Source organism: Trichechus manatus, unplaced genomic scaffold, assembly GCF_000243295.1.
Source record: "Trichechus manatus latirostris isolate Lorelei unplaced genomic scaffold, TriManLat1.0 scaffold00083, whole genome shotgun sequence".
Lineage (NCBI taxonomy): Eukaryota > Metazoa > Chordata > Mammalia > Sirenia > Trichechidae > Trichechus > Trichechus manatus.
Window position 1 is genome coordinate 2,546,505 of NW_004444019.1, and position 18,661 is coordinate 2,565,165.

The following is an 18,661-nucleotide window of genomic DNA, read 5'->3' on the forward strand; positions in this document are numbered from 1 at the left end:
AGCTGTCCGTTATGTTAATAAGGCAGGATTAGGACATGTTAATGAGAATTAGGTTATGTTTGTTATGTTAATGAGGTAGGATTAGAGTGGAATGTATCTTGAGACAGCACCTTTCACTCTCCTACAAGAGATAAAAACAGAGAGAAGCAAGCAGAGATAGAGGGACCTCCCTACCACCAAGAAAGAAGAGCTAGAAGAAGAGCACTTCCTTTGGACGTGGGGTCCCTGTACGAAGAACCTGCTAGACACAGGGGAAGATTGATGTCAAGACAGATGGAGATCTCTAAGGAACACTGGGCCCACGGATGTTGAAAGGGGACAAGGACCTTCCTCCAGACCCTACATAGAGACAAAGCCTTCCCCTAGGGCGGTGCCCTGAATTTGGACTTCTAGCCTCCTGAACTGTGAGAGAATATATTTCTGTTTGTTAAAGCCATCCACTTGTAGTATTTCTGTTATAGCAATACTAGATAACTAAGACAGTTGTTGTTGAGAATATATGCAGCAAAAATGTACACTAATTCAAGTTTCTACATATACAATTCAGTGATGTTGATTACATTCTTCTCGTTGTTCAGCCATTCTCATCCTCCTTTTTTGAGTTGTTCCTACCCTATTAACATAACATATTAACATAAACTCACTGCCCCTAAGGTTCCTGCCTAATCTTTCAAGTCGCTGCTGTCAATTTGATCACATATGGATGGATCTATAGATTCTATCCCACACAGAAAGTGCTAAATAAAGTTAACAATTATTAAATTAGGCTTCACAACAAGCTAAGGCTTAGTATCTTAGTTAGCAATGTCAAAATTAACAGCTAGTAATGTCAGAGCATTCATCAAGTGTTACAGATTCAATTGTGCCCCCCGAAAATTATGAATTATAAATCCTCACCTTTATACCTGTGGTTGTAATCCCATTTAGGAATAGGTATTTCTTTATTATGTTAATGAGGTCATGTAGTGTAGGGAGTGTTTTAAGCCAATCACTTCTGAGATATGAAAAAGCAGATCAGGCACAGAAGGAAGCACAATGGAGAAAGATTAATGCCAAGAAACCAAGGACCAAGGAAGAGAAGCTGAAAGAGTCAAGGATTTTCCCTCAGAGCAGACAGAAAGAGACTTCCCCTAGAGCCAGTGCCCTGAATTTAACTTTTAGCCTCTTAAACCTTGAGAAAATAAATTTCTGTTCATTAAAAAATATATATATTATCATTCAATTAATTATGACTCTTAAGGGTTTTATATCAACCTATATACATCAGGAAATATTAATACGGAAAAACTACCCCAAGAAGTAATAATGGTTTGGGGATCAAATAATTAAAACTGATGACTTGGTGATTAACAAAGTGCCATGAGTAAAGATTTGATTTTATATTTTTTACATTGAAAATGTATTGGAGAACTTTAAGAAAACATTTTGGTGAAATTATGTGTAGAGTGGTTTAAAAATAATAAATATACTCTTGTTTTCAGAAATATGAAGAACTAGAGAGTCTATGAACTCTTTCAATATAAAACATCTAAAATTGCAGATATAAATAAACAATTATAAATTTTTAGTTTGTTCTCTCACAATTGTTAACCAAGACAGAATCTACCTTGGGCTGTGGAAGGACTGCCAGAAAGGAAAAAGTGTTAAAATACTTCAGAAAACAAACAACAAGGGCAACAAAAAACATTATACATGAATAATACATTGAATTCAGTATGAAGATTTCAGTTCTCTAGAAATATGATTCTGACTCACATTATGGTCATTTCAAGAGATGTTTAATATTCCTTTCTTAAATTTCTTTATAATGTAAGTATATAATTATTACCTCTTCCAGATGTTTATGACACTTAAGATACCCATAAGAAAATTTCTTTATAAATGCTGAGTTGCATTATTCCTCATAAGCATAATAATATTAATAACATACGATGGGTTGTTGGACTACTGCCTAGTTTATAGCTTGTTGTGAAGGTTATTATAGAATTTTGTAAGGAATGTTAATAGAGGTGAAGAAAGTCTAGTGAATACAGAATTTAAGAGAATACTAGTAAAGATGTAAAAAAAAAAATAAAATGTTGATTTTTCCTAATTTTCCAGGTCTTAAAATAAACCATTTATTGTGTAACTGAGATGCATTCTATTTTAAGCCATGATATTTACATAATCTAGTACTGGAGTGCATGTATAACAACAACAAAAAAATTGGTAATATAAAGTGTTAATTACATATCTTGAAAATTCATCATGATGTCATCCCTATTTTTAATAAAGTACATAGCGATAAGATGTATTCCAATGCCATAAATGAGTATAGACAATAGTAATATTGAGAAAAGTCCCAATAAACATCCAAAAAGAATAAAATTCTTATATCAAAGATAGTTTTTAAATAAAGGTATATATAATCCCTGGGTGGTATAAACAATTAAGCGCTCAATTACTAGCTGAAAGGTTAGCGGTTCAAACCCACTCAGAGGTGCCTTGGAAAACAGGCCTGGCAATCTGCTTCCAAAAGGTCACAGCCTTGAAAACCCTATGGAGCAGTTCTACTCTGCACACAGGGGGTCGCCAGGAGTCAGAATCAACTTGACTGTAACTAACAACAACTACAACATAAACTTATTAGCTACTGAGTTTTAAAAAAAAGTAAGTTACTTGAACTCTACAGAGTAGAATTATTATTCTAAGAAAGATAATTTTGTTTAGTAATTGGATAAAGAATATTCATTAGGACTATCTGACACTTTTACAAACTGTAGAAATACACGTATATCAATACATACACATTTTCTTTACTTATAAATTCAATATAGGTGAGATACTAAGAATGATTATCGCTGTATGGTGGGATTGTGGGTATTATCTTTATTTGTGCAATCCCTTTTTAAATATTTTGACAAGAAACATAGTTTTCATAATCAGAAAAATACATAATTATATTAAAACTCAGTTAAAGAAAGAAAAAATATTACCATTTTTCAAACCTTATTTAATCTTCGTTGTTGTTAGCTGCCATCATACAACCCCCGACTCATGGCGACCCCATGCGTAACCAAACTGAACCATTGTGATTTATAGGGTATTCACTGGTTGATTTTTGGAAGAAGATTGCCAACCCTTTCTTCCTAGTCTGTCTTAATCTGGAAGCTCTGCTGAAATCTGTTCAACATCATAACGGCACATAGACCTCCGCTGATGGATGGTGACTGCACTTAAGGCCTATTGGCCATGAATAGTACTCAGGTTTCCCACATGGAAGGTGAGAATTTACCAGAGATGTCACATGGGGTTGCCGTGAGTCAGAATCAACTTGAGAGTAACTAACAACAATTTCATTAAATGGCATTTGCTATTCTTTATAGGTAAAAATGAGTCTCCTGATTTCCCATAAACAGGAAACATTTGGTGTTCGTAAAGGTTTACGAATACATGGGTGCATGGATGCATTTTAAGGAAAGAAAATTTGCCTCTGAGGATTGCCTACTCTATGTGAGATACTTGCCTCGTAATAATGGATGTGATCATAACAACCACGCTGTGAGTTAAGGGGTAATTGTAACCATTGTGTAACTGCTGGTGGCACAACAGTTAAGCGCTCGCTGCTAACTGAAATGTTAAAAGTTGAACCCACTCAGTGGCCCTGTAGGAAAAACACCTGGCAATCTATTTCAGTAAAGATTACAGCCAAGAAAACCCTATGGGGCAGTTCTCCTGTGTCACTTGGAATCGCTATGAGTCGGAATCGACTCAATGGCACCAAACTACAACAACAATAACAACTCAGGCTTAAATTGTTGCTTGGACAATCATTTATTTTGTTCACAAATCTGGTGTTGACTAGGCTCAGGTAGGTACTTTCTGCTTGTGATCACTCCTAAGGTTGCAGCCAGAGATGGCTGCAACTGAGGCCATCTCAAAGACTAGTCACTCACATGTATGGTATGCAATTTGGGAAAACTCAAACTGCTAGGTGCTGGAATAATTTGGGCTCCTCGCCACTCTTCTCTCTAGTTTGCACCTGCTCATTGTGGTCTCAGAGTAGCCACACTTCTTATGTGTCAGTCAAAGGCTCCCAATACAAAAGGGAATCAAGACAAACAGGCAGAAGCTATAAGGCATTTTCTAATCTAGCATCACTTCTGCTCTATTACATTGGTTGAGGCAGTCACAAAGTTCTACCTAGGCTCAAGGGGAGGTGACATAGGCTCTACTGCTTCTGAGGAGGGATGTCAAGTAATTTGGGAGCATGTTTTAAAATCATCAAAGGAAACCCTGGTTGCCTAGTGGTTAGAACTATGGCTGCTAATAAAAAGGTCAGCAGTCTGAATCCACCAGGTGCTCTTTGGAAACTCTATGGGGCAGTTCTACTCTGTCCTATAGAGTCGCTAATAGTTGGAATCATCAAACTCTACAGCTAAACGCAAAATGATTTTAGACATTTAAATAACTGATTGAGGTCATAAAGCTAATTAATAAGAATTATGGCTTGGATTTACACCCCACCTTAGTAACTCCAATAGTGACTCTTTTCACTATAAAATGCAGACCCCTTCCTTTATTTTTTGTCCATTATGACATGTATTTTCATGACATCTGACTTGGATTATAATATATAGCCACAGGATGCAGCAAATCTAACCATATATGACCAGGGATCTAATCCAGATGCTTAGGGAAATTAAAGCTGTGGCTCTCTAACTTAAGAATCAATCAACACATTACCAAACCAAACCCACTGCCATCAAGTTGATTCTGACTCATAGCGACCCTTTAGAACAGAGTAGAACTGCCCCACAGGGTTTCCAAGGAATGGCTGGTGGATTCGAACTGCCAACCTTTTGGTTACTAGCCAAAAGCTTAACCACTGTGCCATGTGATCTGCCAATCAGTTGTAAGGGGAGTTTCCTCAGGGGTGTGACCTGCACCCAATATATATATGGACATTCTGGCAAAGCTCATTTGCTTGCTCTGGATCCTGTTTCTGGCTCATCATCATCTGATCTTAGTTCTTGGGACCTGAGCCAGCAGCCTGCCATCTGATCTGCCGATTCTGGGTTTGTCAGCCTCTGCAATCTCATGAGTCAGGAGAAGCTTCCAGCCAACATCTGACCACGGACTTTGGGACTTGTTAGCCTCCACAGCCATGTGAGCCATTTCAACCGTGTGAGCCATTTCCTTGAGATTAATCTCTCTCTCTGTATATATATATATATGCTTCGCTAGTTTAGCTTCTCTTAAGAACACAGCTTAAGATAATATGCATGTAATTTTAAAGTTCAAATAGCGTGAAAAGGCTTATGACAAAAATAACAATAACATAAAACAGTTAAATAAGTTATGATTTATCTATGTTATGAAATAATACATAGTTGTCACTGTACTCATATAGACACGGAAAGAATAGTTTTCAGAGATATATGTTAAAGGCATTTAAAGATATTTTACAGTCTATATACTTCTGCATTGCTTGAATCATTTACATTGAGAATGCATTCATATATTACAGTTTTTAATTTTTTTTTTTGTTTTTCTTAAAGAACCTAAAAAGTAGTTATTAGATTTAATAGTATTTTGGTGGAAATTAAAATTAGACTTTAACAATGTGTTTTAAAAGCTTACAAAAATTTGCACTTACGTTGACTTAGCCATTTACCTGCCAGGAATTTATTTTAGGAAAATAATCATCAAAAAGATAAACTAAAGAGAAGATTTGTAATCAGTAGAATTCCAATATGGCTTCCAATGACCCATAACCATATAATGCCCTTCCCTTGAGCGTGCGTGAAACCTGTGACTATAGCAAGCTAGTACTTCCATGATTATGTCACGTTATATGGGAACAGGTAGATTACCTGGGGTGATCCTAACCTACTTGAAAGAGCTATTTAAAAGCAGAAAACTTCCTCCAGCTGGTTGTAGAAAAGAATGTCAGAGAGACAGACATGTTCAGGCTGGCCTGGAACCGTCTATGGGGACCATGTGGCAAGGGTATAAGAGTGGCCTTTAGGAGCTGAAAGTGTTTCCAGCTGACAACTAACAGGAAAACTGGAACCTCAATCCTACAACCACAGGAAAAAGAATTCTGCTAACTACCACTGGATTTAGAAGACGTCCCTGAGTCTCAGGTAAGAACTGCAGCCTCAGAGAACACTTTGATTTCCTTGATTTTGGCCAGGTGAATCTCTGAGAAGAGAATCAAGTCACAGCATGCCAAAATTTGTAACCTACAAAAACTGTGTGATAATAATTCTGAGTTGTTTTAAGCTGCTAAATTTGTGATAATTTGTTATGCAGCTATAGAAAATAAATAGAATATACATTGCAGGATTATTTATGACAGCAAATATCTAGAAACTACCTCCATGTCTAATAATAAAGAGTAGGTTAACAAAATATGGCATAGTATATAGCAGTTAGCCCTCATGTTTGCAAAGCCTTTGTTACAGCACAGCATGTGGCATAAATTTGAAAGAACTGTGTATAAAATTCCATATATGTATATATTTTACACATATTCATATTCTTTTATATATTACATATCTATATATTCACACTGAAAGAATCTCAATAAAATTTAACAGTGACTATCTCAGTTGTTGGAATATATTTAGGTGGGATCATATGAAATTGTTGATATTTTGTATTCTTTGATCCATCTATATGGCCATTTCATATGTTTCAGTCTAATATTTAAATTGTTTATTATTTGTACTCCTCTTAATTTTTCTTTTCATAAAAATATATATTACTTTTATAGCTAAATAAATGGAATATTGATTGTGGATAAAAAAAAGATGGACCTCTTTAAATCAGCAAGGGCTTGGGGTTATTCATATTCTTACAGACATCAAATACAGATGAATAATTAACTTGTAAAATGATTTCCTTTCTTTTATTCCTTTTTCTCAATTCTGTCTCCATATCCACCTTGTGATATTTCATAGCTTATGCAGTATTTGCATATATGTCAGGCTTTAAGTTAAAATGTTGGATACAGGCATGATTGAAAACAGCAGTTTTCTGTTTTTACTGGAGCAAAGTAATTAATGGGAGATTAATATTGAATAGTCAGACTATGCATTGAAATTTTCTTACAAAAATTCAATCCATTGTCTAATAAATTAATAACTCTCACTTTTTAAAAAAGGCATGCATATCTGCATATGCTAATGCTCATTCAGTCATTCTGTAATCACTTAAGTGTTCAGTGAACGCCGAAAATTTTCCAAGAAGCATGCTAGTGGAATAGGCAGACATCAAACAATTATAATAATTTATTATTTATATATCTGTGTATGCCTAATACCTAAAAGGTGTATAAATACATCTTTTCCACCACCCTTCTATCAGTTTGTCATACTGTTGCTGTGATGTTGGAAGCTATGCAATTGGTATTTCAAATACCATCAGGGTCACCCACTGTGGACAGGTTTCAGCTGAGCTTTCAGACTAGAAAGAAAGGGCTGGAGATCTACTTCCAAAATTAGTCAAGGAAAACCCTATGGATCACAACAGAATACTGCCCAACTTGTTTGGTTTAGACACATCATCAGGAAGGATCAATCCTTAGAGGAGGAAATTGTATTTGGTGAAGTAGAGGGTCAGTAAGGGTGAGGAAGACCCTTGGTGAGACAGATTGGCACAATAGTGGCAACAATAAACTAAAACATGCCAGCAATTGAAAGGATAGCCCGGGACCAGGAAACGTTTTGTTCTGGAGTACATGGGGTCACCGTGAGTTGAAGCTGATTTGATGGCAGCTATCTATCTATCATTTATCTATCTATCCTATCTTATGATGGAAAAATTACATGAATTATGTTGACCTAACCAAGTCAAAGGTGAGAAAACTGCCACCTTAGGAAGTGATTTGTAAGGCAAAGTCCTTCTGTTTGGATAAATAGAAACTAGCTGCAGAGGGAGCTGTGCTTTGGGTTCTATAGAATGTTGAGTAAAACTAGAACGTACATCACTTGACAAAGTTCTAAGCTCTCAGTTAAAACACTCAAAAAATTGTTATGATGTCATTGTCTGTCAAATACACGATTTCTTTTGACATAAATCTTGACTTTTTAGAAATACTTCTCAAATCTGCATTTTCTGTCAAGGATAAATCTCATAAACTGCTCCACTCCAAATGGCCACTTCTGTCACTGCAAATTTATATAGGGACAGCTATACATTATTAACAAGCTATGAAAAGTCACTGGCTAAATGTCACCAAAGCTGAGATATAGCTGCACCTTGGGATTCATATAGCAAACAGTTTAGTTTTAATCATCTTGAACAGCAAGCTATCTTGACATTTGAGCAGCAACTTCCTCCTCTTTTAACTTGCACTGGAATCAAATCTCTATTATCTCAGCCATAATTTTCAACTTAAACTGTGATAGCAAGTTTTACCTTCTAAACTAAATGTGAAAAAAAAAGTCAATCCATCCAAGACCTTAGCATTCATTTAATCAATGCTCCCATGAAACCCCCTTCCCCTTCCAAAAAATGAGCAAGGGCAGCTATAAAATTCAAGCATTTTTAGAACTACCAGGAATCTTTTTGAGCTAAATGCCTTTTAGTTACATTAATATCTATGAGAAATGACCTTGCTGAACCACATTAAGATAGGTGATTGATTTTACTTTGTTTTGTTTTGATAAAATAAGTCAGTTTCATGTTTTAAAAATATGATTTGAATCTTTTTTCTGCTCAGAATGTAATAATATTATCAGGACAGCAATATATGGTGCCCACAAAATTCTAAACTTAATAATATTTCATTTTAAAATATCCAATATATGATAGTATGAATTTGAATCTTATTAAGTTTTATCATTTTAGCTTATTATTGTGGATCAGTCACAACAGCAATACAAAGAAAATATGATTTGTTTAAATTAATAACTATCAGAAAGATGTAAAACAAAAATATCAATAAAGAAAATGGTTGTAACAAAATTCTATCAAAACTAACTTGGGTTAATTAAAATAAATTGTACAACTTGTGATAAAATATATACGCCTGACTTCTTTCATAAATTTACTATGCCCATAAGTTAATAAGCTTTTGCTTGAGCATTATTGGAAATAATCAATTTGCATTTTTTAAAATCATCAGCACTCATGTGCATTTAGAGATCTACTTTGCTTCTTTGCGAATTTTCATTTCACTTAAAGAAGGCAATACATAAGTGACTATAGTCTCCTGATAAAATTTAAACATAAAATAAAGAGGAATAGTTAGGGACTAGATATTCTGAAAATTACCTAGATTATGCAACCAAAATCAAGAAGACATCTGCATAGAGGTCCTAGGAATATAAGGTCAACATTCCGTAATACCTGGTGAATTATTATTTTGTTTTTCATCACTAAAACTAAGAAAAGCTAATATTCAGATCATTGGTTTCTTACAGCTCTGTCACATGGTTCCTATTTTATTAAAAAATAAGTATATATGATTCACTGGGTTGTAATTATTGTAATAAATTTATACATGAAAATGAAAATAGAGATGGAATATAATTTAGGTCACAACATCAATTCTTAGCTATTATATGCAGAGTTGACAATTAGAAAAATATAAATTTACAATGTTTCCACATTTTACTTTGCCAGGAAACATGTGTTGAGAAGTTGCTTATGCTATCTTCAGCTCTTTGATAAGTAGAAAACAATACTTCTATAATTGCTTCTAGTTCCTCTCCTTTATTTACTGAACAACATTCAAGTAATATTTGTCAAGTACCTACTATGTATGTGGCACTGTACTACATTCTATACAATGATGATCCTTGTGGATTTTACAGTCAAAGAATCACAGAAATAAATGCTATCAATTTCTATAGCAGTGACTAATGGTAGATCAAACTTAGTTTGTTTCAGCACGGGGTTGACAAGATGGAGAGACAAGGCTTCCCTATATAATTCTTCTTTGATCTTTTAACCTCCAAACTGGGGCAATTTTGAGAATGAGCTGGAGGAAGGTGGATAGTATTAACTATTATGCTAGAAAAACAGGCTTAAACCAGGCTTCCTAGTCAAATACCCCTACAGGTTTGACTGGTTGATGAAGGATACACTAAATCCTGAGAATCTTCCCAGGATTTGGGTGTCTTGATTGGGAATCTCCAGAAGCATACACTGAGCAGAGTTTGAGTGTGAGTAGTTTACTGGGAGATGAAGAAACACCTACAGATGAGTAAGTTGGTAGAGGAAAGAAAATACAGAAAATGAAGTTTGCATTGTGAAGTCAGCAGCCACAGCTGACTGAAGGTTATTACCCCGAGGAAACTCTGGTCAACCATAAAAAAACACAAATTTCAGAATTATCTCACCTGATGGGGTGAGGAAGCTCCCATCAGTTATTGCTGAGGCCTATACTTTGCATTGGGGCCCTGGTGGCACAGTGGCTAGGCATTTGGCGGCTAACCAAAAAGTTGGCAGTTTGAATCTACTAGCCTCTCCTTGGAAACGCTTGAGGGCAGTTCTACTCTGTCTGATAGGGTCGCTATGAGTCGGAATCAACTCGACAGCAGTGGGTTTTATACCTTGCATTGAGGTAGGGGATAAGGAAAGGAAGGGTGTTATCTGCCGAAAACTTCTGGTTTGCTTGAGAAAGGAAGTTTCTGAAAAGCATGTAGGTTCATATGAAGATACAGATATTAGCAGCTGGAAGTTGGCTGGAGAAAATTTGAATAAATGCAACACTGACAGCACCTAAAGTCATTCACATCCATCAATACTATTAATTAAAGGTCCCAGCTTAGTTGACTTGCAGATTTTTACCCAGTAGAGATGCAAATAATTTCTGTTCAGTGGGGAAAAAAAATAACCTCAAAGGTTATCGTTTATTGTCCTGTAGGACAATTTATCTAATCTAGAGATGTTATTGTAAAATGTTTTTATGAAACTGCCTATACATACATGACTCTCTTCAAATGCTCTATGAACCAGTCTTAATGTGTTATGACTTTCTTATTAATTAATGAGTTAAGTAAAGTCTTTTATACTTGTTCATTTTATATTTACATGAGAAAAAAAAATTGCCATGGAGTTGATTCCACACATAACGACCCTATAGTTATGCTTTTACTGCTTTTGAAAATTATAATTTAACTAGTCTGTGGCACAATACTAAGCCCTTGATATGCATTACCATATTTAATTCTCAGAATGATACATTGAGATGGGTATAATTCTTATTTTTAGTTTTATAAATTAGAAATATTGTATATTACTAAGAATAATTGTTGCCCAAAGTCACACAGTTTATGAATAAGGATGTAGGTTCAGATCCAGGAAAGCCTTCTGCTATATCTCCTTCCCATTTTGAGAATCACTGCTGTAGACAATTTCTGATAGGAGCAGAGATTGCTTCCACCTAAACACACAACTGCTAGGTAACAGTGCACATCCAGGGCAGAAACGACATAATGTCACAGATCTTTAAATAATACTAGGCCCAAGAAAAACAGCCATTCACTCAGGTGAGGCAGATATATTTCATCTTTGTAAGAGCACAAAAATTGATGATTGTCTCAAAGAAATAATAACACTAGATTTCTTAGAGGTACCATAGTTATCTTGCTAAATATCTTGCTAAAACTTCAAAATTTATTAAACCTTAATAATACTTATATATAATATATATATATTTATAAAACAGAAAAGTTATATTCTGATGAAACATAACATCACTAATAAGGGAGAATTTCTCAGTTTTCATTCTCAGTAAGTCATATATAATAGTCTAAATGAGAAAGTCTTTAATTGGATACCATAACATATGACAACACCATAAATTAGTCAGTTGCAAATTATTCAAAGGGTTGGTAAGTGAATCTATCATGGTAGTCTAAATTATGCTGCATGAACAAATAACCCTCAAATCTTAGAGGTTTAATATAACAAAGACTTATTTATCCATTTTGTAATAAGCCCATTGCAGGTCCACCTTGGCAGTTGTCCTTAATCATTGTCCTCACTCTAGACCCAGGTTAATGGAGCACCACCATTTGGAGCATTGCCAGTGACCACAGTAGCAAAAGAAGTGAGATCAGGATAGATGCACTTCAGCATTTAATTTCTCTTCCCCCAAAGACACACATATCATTTACATCCAAATTCATTAACCAGAAATATTGATGCTGCTCCACCTGCTGGAAGGGAGCCAGGAAGTACAATGATGCCATGTTGCCTGGAGGAGAGGTAATTGGAATATTTGGTGAAAAACAGAAAACTTTAATGTGTAACACCATATGAAATGAGATTGATATCTATATATATTTATATCCATAATTTACATCTGCATCTATTTATATGCCTATTTTTTTCTATTTCTCCCTGTCTCTGTGTATGTGTGTGAAAGACACAAGAAAAGTTTAAATTTTGTAACTATAGATAACACATAACAGGGACTGAATAAATATGATAGAGCTGTGATAAAAATATATATAGATTTTTAAAGTTGTTTTGAATTACATGCTATATTTTTTTCTGAAACTTTGCCCATTTTTAATAAAGTCCTAGAATTTATAAAATACTGCATATTATACTTTTAAATCAGTAAATTCATAAATATGCTTTTTTATAAAATAGTAAAGTAGTCTTTTGTAGGCAAAGGAGGAATGAACTGAGGAAAAAAAATCAAAGGGTGAGGTAGAGAAAAGGCAAAACATAATTAAATTATAGTAAGTGCTTTGCGTAAGGGATTTATCCAAAATTGGATTTCAAACTATTATAGTCTAAATCAAATTTAGCTTCACTTGGCTCAAAGATGATTTTTTTTTTTCTCTAGACTGTATGTTAGGTTTCCAGGTTTTGTATAAAATTCAGACAAAAAGAAATAGTCCTAATCACTATCAATATTGTCATTTTCAGCTTTTTGGAATTACTTCAAAATTATCATTACTATAAAAATATATTTATATTATACTTAAATGTCTTAAGTTAATGGGTCTGTAAATTAATTGTGTATAGGAATTTAAAACAAATTTGGAAATCACTACTGTACTGCGATGTTATGCACACTTAGTATCATGCTTTAATTTACCCAATTGTCATCAACCTTTTTTACTTCTAAGAACCCTTTTCTTATTGCCCAACCTGATCTCAGTCCCTCTGTTTACAGGAAGCTATATTCCTACTGCTTTCCAAAGCTAGTCCCCCCAGTCTTTGCATGTTCTCTAAAACCCCGTATGTTCAAGTCTCTCCATTCTAAAGAGAATACTGTGATTCCTCTTCCTCTTTCCCTATTTGCTGCCTTCTTTCACCATTAAAGTAATCTATACTCATTTTCTTTTCTCATTTACTCCTCAATCCATGGCAATACAACTCTCATCTCTAATGCTTAGATCAAATTACTATAGCAAACATCATCAAATCTAATGATTACAGAAGTCAAGACTGTCTTCTAAATCTTGATTTCTCTTTGAAATTTGACCAATAGTTCTCCCCATGAAGCTGAATTCTCTACTAGCTTCCATGACATTCCATTTCTATCTTTTACTACTTTTTTTATTTTCTGTCATTATTTCCAGTTCCATCACCTACTTTTTAAATATTGTTGTTCCATTGGGCTCGAGAATGTGTTGTCCTCTTTTTCTTTTCTACAAATTCTTCTGATGTAATCTCAACCACAAATAAGCATCATTTACAACCAACGTGACAATGATTCCAAACTTGGTTTCCAGTCCAAATTACTATCATTAAACTAGACCTGTATTTTTGTAGTTGTTATTGTCTTTTTTTCCTTAATTTTAATTTTTGTTAAAATATACACAGCAAGGATACACCATTTCAACAAATTCTTGATGTACAATTCAGTGACTTTGTTTACATTCTTCAAGTTCAGTAACTGTTCTCGCTCTCCTTTTCCAAATTATTCCAGGAGCATTAATGTAAAGTCACTGTCCCCTAAGATTCTCATCTAATCTTTTGAGATGCTGTATTTTTTTAGTTTACCACTCGGTTATTCCACGTGGATGGTCTATACACCAAAAAGAGACAAACTTGTTGCCAATGAGTCGATCCCAACTAATAACCTGCAATCCTAAAGGACAGAGTAGAACTGCCTCATAGGGTTTCCAAGGAGCGCCTGGTGAATTTGAACTGCCAACCTTTTGGTTAGCAGCTGTAGCTCTTAACCAGTATGCCACCAGGATTTCAGGATGGTCTATCCAAAAAGAAACCAAACCCAATGCCATTGAGTCGATCCTGACACACAGCGACCCTATAGGACAGAGTAGAATTGCCCCATAGAATTTACATGGAGCGCCTGGTGGATTTGAACTGCCGACCTTTTGGTTAGCAGCTGTAGCACTTAACTGCTACACCACTGGGGTCTGGATGGCCTATAGACACCTTAAAATGAACTTGTCTGAAACTAAACTGCTTATTTTATTTCTCCAAACATATTTCCATCTATTAAATAGGCTATTGAATAAGAGAATGCCTTTTTCTTATTTCCCCTGATCAACTGAGTATGTTTGAAAATGTCTTTGAAATAGTTCTCCAACCTTCCTCAACTCTGCAATAAAATCAAAACCAAACCTGTTGCTGTCTAGTCAATTCCAACTCATAGCAACCCAAAGTAGAACTGCCCCATAGGGTTACCAAGGAGTGGCTGGTGGATTCAAATTGCTGACCTTTTGTTTAGCAGCTGAGCTCTTAACCACTGTGCCACCAGGGCTCCCAACTCTGCAATAATTACTGCTAACACCGTCACTGCATTTCTTTCCTATAACCCATTAAACTTTTAAAATTTTACTGTTTACTCTTCTTCCATTCTAATTTTTATTATCTACATTCTATCTTTCTAAACCCCAGATCCTATCATGTCATTCCTTTTCTTAAAAAAAAAAATCTGATGTTTCCCTTTGCATGAGAAATCAGTGGATTCTGGATCACTTATTTAAGCAGGGTCACTTAATCCTACTGCTCATCGCAGAATTGTTTCCTCTACAAAGTAGAGAATGATTCCTTGCTCCTGTCTAGATCCCAAGGGGTAGTACCACAGAGATGGGACCTCCATGAGGTAGAGACTAGGGGCTGAAATGTAACTTGTGAGATATTTGTGAGAAGATAGTCCAAAGGAAGAAAGTCCCCCCAACAACAACAACAACAACAACAAAATCATGACTAAAAATAAATATAACCAAAAATCTGTTGCTGCTGAGTTGATTCTGAGTCATAGCAATCCTATAGGACACAGGAGAACTGCCCCATAGAGTTTCCAAGAAGCGGCTGGTGGATTCAAACTGCTGACCTTGTGGTTAGCAGCTGAGCTGTTAACCACTGTGCCACCGGGGCTCCAAAAAGAAATCTAAAGGTAATAATTCAGAAAGCTGTGATAAATATTATTTTGCAGCATGAGGTAGATCTCAGAATTGTACACCAAGTCTACAGGTCAAATGAGGAAAAAGATGGAACCAATTTGAGGGCAGAACATAAAAAGAACAGAGAACAGTTTAGGAATGAAGCCAGGAATGATTGAAGAGTAGCGAAGGCTCACTTAGTTTCTCTACTTGTAAACTAAAAGGACTACACATGATCATCTCTAGTTTTGTTTTGTTTTTCTCTTCTATTTATATCTGCATTGATTGATATTATAATATGCTATAGTCAATAATGTATTTATGAGCATACAGAAAAAATTTTGTATTTTCGTTCCATAGTTTGCAAAGCACAGATAATTCTGTCAAAGCAGGAGAAACGATTTAGAATAATCAAGGAGTGGGATACAGGGAAAGAAGCGTAGATTTGGAAAATTGAGTGGTACTCAACTGGGGATGATTTTTGTACCCCTCCTCCCCAGGACATTTGGAAATGTCTAGAGACATTTTTGATTGCTACAACTCGGGTGAAAAAAATCAGGGATGTTGCTAAAAATCCTATAGTGAACAGGAAAGCCCTCTACAACAAGGATTATCTGGCCCCAAATATCAATAATGTCAAGGTTGTGGTACTTTGAGCTGTTTGATTATGTGAAATTCACTTAACTTTAAAATGGGGATTTAATATTTTTTTCACATCCTTGTAGGTATTAAAGAAAGCATCAACTATATTACAGTAAACATGATAATAGTAAGTTGAACAGGTGCTATTCTCTGATAGTAAGTGCCAATAATGTTAAAAATAATACATTTTAAAGCCAACAAGTTGCAATTAAAATGCATTAATCATTGACAAGTAATCAAAAATGAAATTAAAATATCACGGATTGTTTGGAATATGCTTAGATGAGAATAACCCATTGCCGTCGAGTAAATTCCAATTTATAGCGACCCTATAGGATAGAGTAGAACAGTCCCATGAGGTTTCCAGTGCTGTAATCTTAAGGAAGCAGACTGCCACATCTTTCTCCCGAGGAGCGGCTGGTGGGTTCCAACCGCCAACCTTTCAGTTAACTGCTGAGCCCTTATTAACCACTGTGCCACCAGGATTCCTTTAAAAAAGAATACTCAGTATTAAAACCTATGGGATGCTGTTAAGTTTATAATCAGGTAAAAATTAATATAGCAAGATACTATAATTTCAGGCAAGTATTAAAGTTAAATGAATTTTAAAAAAGCCAAGGGAAGAAGTTTAAAAAGATTATTCTGTAGAATACAAGGTAACAAAATAATAAAATAAACATAGCCATTAATGCTCAAAAAGTTTTCTTAAAAAAGTCACTTTTTTAAAAAATGTGCATGTTGCCACTCATAGTGACCATATTAGGGACAGCTAAAATATGTAACAATCTGATAAATTCAATTAATAAAAAAAGAGAGAACTAATTAATGATAATTTGATGGTCTAAGGGTGGAAATGGAGCTAGATGTCAATGTGCAATAGTAATGTTTAACTGGAAACCACATTTTCTAGATAAGCAATAACATCTTTTTTTCCAGGAAATGTCACCTCTAACTTTCAGCAGTTATGCTTTCTAGTACTTTTTATCTGGTCTTTGTATTATTCTCAGGGAGATTATACAATATAATTAAACATTGGTATTGTGTAGTCCTTCTTAATTAAACGGAAACATTCCTAATGTTTCACTGCTAAAAATCATATACTTGTTTTCAGATAAATTTACTTTATTATACTGAGATAATTGCTTAAAAATTAAAGGGGTCAATACATATACTACACTTAGAACATTATCTGACGTATATTAACTTTGGGTAAGTGTTTATTATTCACACCATGCTAATGCCATTGTCTTTGTTGACTTTATTGATATATTTTTAATATTAAATGATTTTAATATTTAAATTAATTTTCTTGATCATGATACATTTTAAATATGCATTTAAATCTGATTATTTACATTTTTACATCTGTGTTCGTGTGTTTGCTTTTACTGCCTTCAAAATTTGGTTTCTAAACCCATCAACTTCAGAACATAAATTAGAGTTTTCCATATTCTCTATGCTCTAGATTGAATTATACACACTGAAAAGTAACTTATTAAAGTTAAAATGCCTCATATGGAAAATTCTCTTGAGTTTTGCTCTTTTTTTTCGAAAATAATGCTTTCCAAACTTTTTAAATCTCTTTAAATTTGATATTCCATTCATGTTATTTTTCTTAAGACAATTCTATTAATTTATATTTTCCTGAATATTGAACATTTGAGGATATATTTATAAACATTTAACCTGTGTTTATTATTGTAAACTAAAGCAGTTCACTAATCACCTAGTATAATATTTATAAAAGATCTACACAAAAATATGTTATCTTAAATTTTTCAAATGTAAATAAAAAACAAAAGAATTTCCAAGTTGTTGTTGTTGTTAGGTGCCATGAGTCAGTTCCGACTCATAGCGACCCTACGTACAACAGAATGAAACACTGCTGGGTCCTGCACCGTACTCACAATCGTTGTTATCCATTGTTGCAGCCACTGTGTCAATCCATCTCATTGAGGGTTTTCCTCTTTTTTGCTGACCCTCTACTTTACCAAGCATGATGTCTTTTTCCAGGGACTGTTCCCTACTGATAACATGTCCAAAGTATATGAGACGAAGTCTTGTCATTCTTGCTTCCAATGAACATTCTGGCTGTACTTCTTCCAAGACAGATTTGTTCATTCTTCTGGCAGTCCATGGTATACTGAATATTTTTCGCCAACAAAGGCATCAATTCTTCTTTGGTATTCCTTATTCATTGCCCAGCTTTCACATGCATATAAGACGACTGAAAACACCATGGCTTGGGTCAGGCGCACCTTAGTCCTTAAAGTGACATCTTTGCTTTTTAACACTTTAAAGAGGTCTTTTGCAGCATATTTGCCCAATGCAATATGTCATTTGATTTTCTGACCGCTGCTTCCATGGGCGTTGATTGTGGATCCAAGTAAAATGAAATCCTTGCCAACTTTAAGTGTAAATAAAAAACAAAAGAAATTGCCAAGTAGATGGCATTATTAGAGAAAGACCCTGTTGCAACCAAAGGTAAGATTATTGCATGTAAGTAAGAGAATTATAATGTATTAAGTTAGCGCATTTGGGTAAAAACATATGCAGATCGACAAAGTCTATGGAAAGAGACAGAACAGGCACAACCACAGAATGTTTACATACTTTAAACCACAAATCTAGTTTGAGGCAAGAGCACAGGAAGTGTTTCACTAATGAAATTAACTTTTCAGTAAAGCTGAACCACTCGGGCACTA

At 34.7% G+C, this 18,661-nt stretch overlaps 1 protein-coding gene across 1 annotated transcript in view; it reads right to left on the reverse strand.

The window, feature by feature from the left end:
* The window catches only part of EYS (eyes shut homolog), a 1,981,143-nt gene that overhangs the window by 994,884 nt on the left and 967,598 nt on the right, over positions 1-18,661 (reverse strand). The gene's annotated exons all lie outside the window — the stretch shown is intronic.